Here is a 7513-nt window from a genome sequence, read left to right as displayed (position 1 = left end):
AATTATAGCTCACGCCACCGCCGCCGCCGATTGTATTTTCGTCGCGCCGAAATTTTATACGTTTAGTGCTTTCAGCCATTTTAATGGGCGGCAATATAAACTTAAATTGAAAAATCTATACAAAAGTGTGCGCCTGAGTACAAGGTTTTAGCAAATGTTTATCTTTCTTAATTTATAAGTCAGGTTTCTATATGCTGCTATGTTTCTATATGCGTAGAAAGGAGTTTTTTGTTAAAACATACAACTGAGGATGGTCAGATCACGCTGGCCTGGGACCGCCATCGATACCCGAGGTCGAAACAACATTTGTATTTTCTGTATCCTCACTTAACGTGAACGTTACTCTATTTCCTGTGCAATGGAATGGAGCGCGGCAGACGGCAGACGACGTTTCTCTTATTGCCTGTTGATGCAGATAAGAGGAAGAAGAAAGAGAACAAAATTCAGTGCATCAGTCAAAACTGGGTGAATACTACTGTAATTGTAAAGTGGCAAACTCAAGACCTTATGTAGAATTTGGGTGGAAAATGGCGCAAATCACATGCTTCAGGAATTTATAAAGTGGAAAATCTTTCCGGTTTCAAGTTTTTTCGTCAAAAGACGAGACACGGATATCTTTATTTTCAATTTTTAGCTGCTTTATGTACAAAATTTGGGAAATAAAACCTTATTACCGTATGTTGATTCCACGGGGAAGAGACTGTCGATTTTGTGTCTTGCTAATCGGGATGTAATCAGAGGAATTGAGTAAGCAATCGAGCGGTCATGATACGAAACGATTTATTGTAGTGATGTACTTGATGTAAAGCTACAAATTCTGAATTCCACGAAATTAGGTTATGTACACAGTACACAGCTAAACTATGAAAACTTACATATTGTGGTTGACTACACTTTGACAACTATGCGACACATAATCTACTTTACAGACGGAATTCTCCGGCTATGATTCGATACGAAAGAACTATTAAGTACGGCTCGCTGCGTGATCGACGATTTGTTCAATAGAAATTTCCGAATGAATCGCTTATGGGTCGTGAATTCAGCGTGACGTTGGTTTATATTTGACGTGTCATCTGTGATGAACAAGCTGGTGCCATCTGCACATTGTAGCTGGCAGTAACACCGTAGTCTATACACTTATTACTTATAAATTTAAGTTTATCTAATTCTCTTATTTGCGAAAACTTTCTACTACGATCTCACTCCTACATCGAAGATGGACTAAAGGCAACGGGAACGGTTATTGCATAAATCGAAAGATAATAGTAGTGAGTTTGCGTAAATGACATAAATTATAAGTTAGAAATAAGAAACCTGCAAAACATCTAGTATGACGATGTGACTTAAAATTTCCAACTTATTAGTTGACTTATAGCTTATGTGTCATTTACGCAAACTCACTAATCATTCTTGGATTCATTAAATTAGATGTTTTTAAGATAATAGGTCAGTAATTGTACATTCAAAATATAAAAGGTGAGATACGTCTCAGTTGATTCCCCTTGTATAAGTAGTTGATACTTCAGATCGCAAGATAGTAAGAATTCAGTGTTCGGAAAAAGGATTGCGCACGCTTTTTCAAATGTTTTTGCATTATTTTCGAAAGTTTAGATTTTTTGTAAATTTATCGGCGCGCCGATCGGCGCACCGCCGCCGACAATAAATTTCTTTCGGTGCGCCGCCGCCGATCCCTTACCAGTCGGCGCACCGCCGCCGACTATTTTAAGATCGGCGCACACCTCTATTAATGACATATAATGCGGCGATATGGTTGCGTTTCGATTTCTGATTAACAGAGTAAAACTACATAAAACTGTATGTTCACTGTCTAAATACGAATAGAAATCAGGAATAGACAGACTAGTCATGTCATGTGTTATCGACTGCGACGACAAAAATAAGCAATCAGTTCTGAATATTGTGATCTTTCATAGTGAAAAGTAATTTAAAACTAATCAAGTAACAGATTTGCTTTCAGTCTATCGAAAATACTTCGTTCGAAAGAAGTAGTAGATCCGATTTAATACTGTTGATAGTACAACTTGTACTGTACAAGGAACAGAATTTATTATTAATAATATTGTGCGTGCTATAACAAATGCAACGATGCTCAACAATCTATTGAGCAAATATGTTCAGTCGCATCGAAGAGTCGCATTGGTTTTCTCTCACTTCTCTCATATTTTCTGACGTTTCGCCATTTTGAAAACTTTTTTGTTGGGATCAAAACTCTCGTGTGTTGTGTGACTCCAAATCTGTTTATATTGACAAAATGTCGATAATTTTACATAAAACATCGAAAAAACATGCCTCATGTAGTTTACTACTGCCTTTACGGATACTTCTTCTTGGGCGAAAGAAAATCGAAACTGGCGAAGGCGTTCAACAAGAACAAATCAACTATTTCACGCTGGATTAATCGATACAGCGAAAACAATTTTTACTCCAGAAGTGAGACCAAAAAGCTTGCGAAGTTTAGTGACGAGCAATGAGACTGGCTTGTGCGCTTATATAGCAAAAAGCCTCTAACATACTTACATGAAGCTAAATGCTTATTTGCCCGAAAGTTCCGGACGCCTAACTTGGAAGACCCTCGAACGACGTGACATTCAAATACGAGAGGATGATATTTGTCGATTTTTCTTCGAAATGGCAGCATTGCAGTGGGACTTGTCATCTTTAGTTTTCCTTGATGAAGTCGCATTTGACAACAGAGGAATGTTACGTAATAAGGGATACGGCGTAAAGGGCCAACGGTTGATTCATCAAGGCGAATTCGTGAGAAAACCAAGGATTTCACTGTTGTGCTTCCTCGGTCAATCGGGACTGCAAGCATCATACCAAACGGATGGTACATTTACGAGAAAAATATTTTTCGACAACCTCAAAGATTTTGCTCTGAGCAACAACGTGCGAACGTACCCTGGACGCCACTCGATCTTCATCATGGACGGAGCGAGAATACACTGCGACGCCAATATTACAACGTACCTTCGATCGCTGGGAATTGTAGTGGTTTTCCTGCCAGCATACTGCCCCTTTTACAATCCAATCGAGATCATTTTTGGACTGTGCAAAAGACGAATGAAGAAAACATACCGAGAAGGAAGTGATTTGCCGGTGGCCGTCGCTTCCACAATGAACGAGTTTACCAATTTTGACTCAACAGGTTTGTTCCGAAAGTGTGGCTACAATTACGATGGCTCATTCGACCCTTTAAAAAACTCGTATTGTTGGTTGGCACCAAAATATATTTATCTCATAAGCCCACGGGCACATTGCAAGTACAATTATTCCGATCAACGGAATGTTTATTTATCTCAAAAGTCCACGGGTAAATAAAGGAAAAATGAACTGACACCGGCTTTTTATAATCATTCCATGTGGTCCACGTCCTCACAATCAATTATCATGCTCGCTGCGTCAATCGATTATTTGTTTACTTACCGAATTACATCTGTTATCGACGACAACAACAAAACGATAAACTGTGGTTACTGCTCCCTTATAATAAACTAAAGTAGATTTGCTCTGAAAGGTTCCCAATCGCCAATCATCTCCTCTGTTTTACGACTTAGGAAGAGAATTTAATAAATCTTACAAGTATTCCATTTTCAAATTTACATCTGCACAGACTATCAGAGCTTTTAAGCCTACATTCCTAACAGCCTACGTTGTTGGTTCGAGAAAGCTGTGTAGCAAATGCTATCTTTTAAATGCGCGTTACTGTTTATGAATGACATCTGAATTTAAGGGTAAAGAGGAATTCTTGAAAGCCTTTAAATACTTTACTTTTATTTTTTAACAAGTCTATCACCTTGTTTGACACAAAATCTTGTACTTCATTCGTTTCAACATTCTGCTAACTATATAAGACCTTGTCGACCGTAGATCATAATTATTTGTTTCGTTGCTTTAGATAACAAATGATTATGAATTATTATTATTTTTGGTGTGGCACCATCCACAGTCATCCAAAAAAGTTTAAAAAGTACTAGGTAGCGTCAATTATGTTTTTTGCGTCGGAATAAACTTTTTTTTAAGGAATTTGAACTAGTGCTGAAAAAAACATCGTTTCAAAACTTGTTGCAAAAGATACTATTGTGCAACTATATAGTTTTCTAATGCTCGAAAAAAGGTATAATTATCAAAAGACAATTGATTGGAGACCATGAATATACGTTTTTCGCTTGTTTTGAGACATTTGGGACAAGTAAATGATATACGAGAGTACTGGTTACGATTATATCTTAGTTTCTATGGTGTAGCAAGTTCGGATCGCTACTGATGGAGTCAAAAAAAAACAGCATTCAATTCCAAACCCCTTTTTCTTTCATTTATATTTAGTCCTTGTTCCACAATAAGTGCTAAACGGCGTCATGTGCCATTAAATTTTAATGATGTAAACAATGAAGTGGCAAACATCTCGAATTTACCAAATTCACAAAATGGTCCGAAAACACTAACACATTTTGACAATAACACGCCAGTCATAATAGAATTTTTATTGTTCGTCAATCTCACCACACTGATGAATATACATATGTGCAGGACTCTGAATGGCTAAATAATTATATCCATTTTGGATATGAAACCAATTTACGACATCAAGTTACATGTGTACCGCCTCTGTATAGAATTGAAGTGGTCCTTCGAATATATTGCATTGAATTGAATTACTACCAAACCAGAAAGCATTGGGTTATTGGTAGTATTGTCACCGGGAAAACGTTACAATAGAAATACTCTGCTCAGTCACACAGAAATTCCAACCAACAAAAGCATTATTATTTGTTATATGCCTTTCGTTACAAAGCAATCCCATTATTGTTATTATTCCCCCATCCAATTTTATGAGCTAGTACTTTACCGACAAAATGTATCTATAAAATTGCACATTATCATTATACCTATACACCATCCAACTATGTAAATATTGTACATATCAACGAAAACATTTGTATATCCCCATAGTTAGTTATGTTGCGTAGATTGTGGACATATAAAACGAAATGACATATACACTGTGTGAGCCACTGGAGCTTGTGAAGTTGAATGTAAACATGAATTACAATAGGGTTTTTGCTGCTTTTCATATTATACCCAAACACAACAAATTGAATGGCATGTTTTTTAATGGTATGCCATTTTAATGAACATATTAGCAAGATGAAATCGTGCAGACCAAATCAGAGAAGAAAAAAAGTTGACGAAGAAGAAAATTGAATTGATTTTGTGAATTTTTATTTAACCCATTTCATGGTGATGTATAGAGTGTAAACAAACCAATGGAGATATTCTATTTGAGGCATTTTGTAATATCCGTTTTAGAAAATTTGTTGACGTCATTTACAAAACGGAATGACATAGAAATTCTCTTATAATAGAAAACCCTTCCTTTCCGATCAATTCACACACAGAGTTGTTGCTGTGTTGTGTATATATGTATATAGGACAGTATAGGTATACAATCATGCTGTGAAAAGTTATGAAACACGCTTTGTGACCTCTAAAATATCACGTTTTGTTTCCATAGATACTCTCATCCTCATTCTCCGTACAACATATATACATTTTAAATACAATATTTCGAACAGAGAAATTTAATTCAATCAAACAAGTGAATCGACGATAACAATACGGGGGGAAACGTTATGAAAATGAATGTATAGGCCGACTAATTAGAGGTATTCTATTCATTTAAAAAAAAAAACACAACAAAAACTCACCTTTTTATGAAAAATCCATATCAAAAACAGAAATTACAATATTTTATCCCAAGGGTAATGAATGGTGTCTAATCCACAGCAGAAGCAATTTATGAAATCGATTTTTTCACATCCAATTTATTTAATAAAATAAACTCATCTCACCCTAGGAATGCGAAATACTGGAGAGAAGTAAGAATAAAAAAAATTCCGCGATTTTTTTTCCGCCGTACCAGAAAATAATTTATTTTTATTATTCTGTAACCGCCACCGAAGATAAATCTTCTCTATGGAAAATCCACCGAAATTATTAAGTATTTTGACATAATTGTTACACAGCGGAATATTGTCAGGAGCAGAGTTTAAATTGTTTAAGTTCTAGCACACACACATTTCATGTTGATATTATAAATCATCAAAAACAATTTATCTTTTTGGCAAAGAACAAAGAGTATGAAGAAGATTTACTGGAAATGTACTCTACCGACGACCACCGACTGCATATATATTGCACAAATGACATTCGCAATTTGCATTTTGCTTGGCTTGGTTATATTTTAATTTAATAAACTAAAACGATCATAAATAAAGCGGATGCAACTCAAGTGCTTACGGATTTGCACTATATAGAATATAAATAGCCTTTTGATCCGACAAACATATGTGATTGTAACCGCATCAAACAATTTTTGCTCGCGTATACCAACGAATCGCAATATAACACACAAGTCACAAAATACAAAATCCCGTTATCAGCTCACAACAAAATTTCGATTTATCTCCAATGTTAATGCTGGACTAGAACCATCATGTGAGAGATCAAAAACTGAACTGAACAATTGTAGCAAAAGCTGCCAAAAACTAGGACCAGACCAACAGTATTAAATCCCTTCTTATACATTTTTCCGTGGAAATTAGAAAAGGAGATTCAATGAAATATGAAATGACAATCGAAACGAAGGGGAAACTGATATGGTCTGGGCAAACGCATTGCCAGTTCGGCAACATTTTTCTCTCATTTCTCATTTTTCCGAACACACAGGTTACAAGTGAAACGCTAGGATGTTGAATGAAAATGGAATAAATTTGAGAATTTGTTTACGTTGGAGAGACACGAGAATTTTCCGATATATCTCATGGTGTGTTTTCACACACTGATTGTTTTTTGACCTTCCGCAATGTTGTTTTCACAAGGCATTATGTAAGTTTGAATGATGGAACAATGTTGACTGAATACATGCAGATCTGCTTTCCAATAATAACGCTCCATCATTACGAATACGTACTGTCGTTTTTGCTGCGATACAGAGAAAAACATTAACAATATTTGCGTTAATTGACGTGGTGTATCTGTAGATTAGTTTCAAACAAAAGCATTTCTTTGATAAAATGAAGAAAAAAAATCTCTCAGCTTTATGGTGAAACCAGTTATGGGGTGAAATTAATTGAATCAGAGTGATTTTAAGGTCATGCGCGTTGTCTTGATTCCAGCTAAGTTTATGTGTCAGCTGTTTTCAGTAGGTTTTTTTTTTCGTTTTTCTTCTTTCATTGTTTGTTGGGTTACCCCTAAATAAAAACGATATTTAAAATGAAATGTGATAATTCAGAGGTGAAGTGTATAATGTTGTGAGGTGGAATACATATAATTATACGCCTCTTATGCTTTGCATCGAAGCACATTTTATTATTAGCGTTGTGTTGTTAATGATACATGAATAATATGCTTGAAATTATGCGAGCTGAAATGCTTGAGCATCTATGTTTGCGCATTTCTTTTTGGTAGATTTAGCTTACGACGTTCT

The 7513-nt window shown here is 35.7% G+C and overlaps 1 protein-coding gene across 1 annotated transcript in view; it reads right to left on the bottom strand.

Annotated features, from left to right (window-relative positions):
* Positions 1 to 6524, bottom strand: part of LOC119071883 — a 148760-nt gene extending 142236 nt beyond the window's left edge. The window contains exon 1 of the mRNA XM_037176982.1: positions 5733 to 6524. The gene's annotated coding sequence lies outside the window, so the exon portion shown is untranslated. The remainder of the gene's footprint in view (positions 1 to 5732) is intronic.
* Positions 6525 to 7513: the final 989 nt, after the last annotated feature.

The sequence above is a fragment of the Bradysia coprophila genome (assembly GCF_014529535.1).
Source record: "Bradysia coprophila strain Holo2 chromosome IV unlocalized genomic scaffold, BU_Bcop_v1 contig_5, whole genome shotgun sequence".
NCBI lineage: Eukaryota > Metazoa > Arthropoda > Insecta > Diptera > Sciaridae > Bradysia > Bradysia coprophila.
Note: the sequence above shows the minus strand (reverse complement) of the source record. Positions and strands in the feature narration are given on the sequence as shown.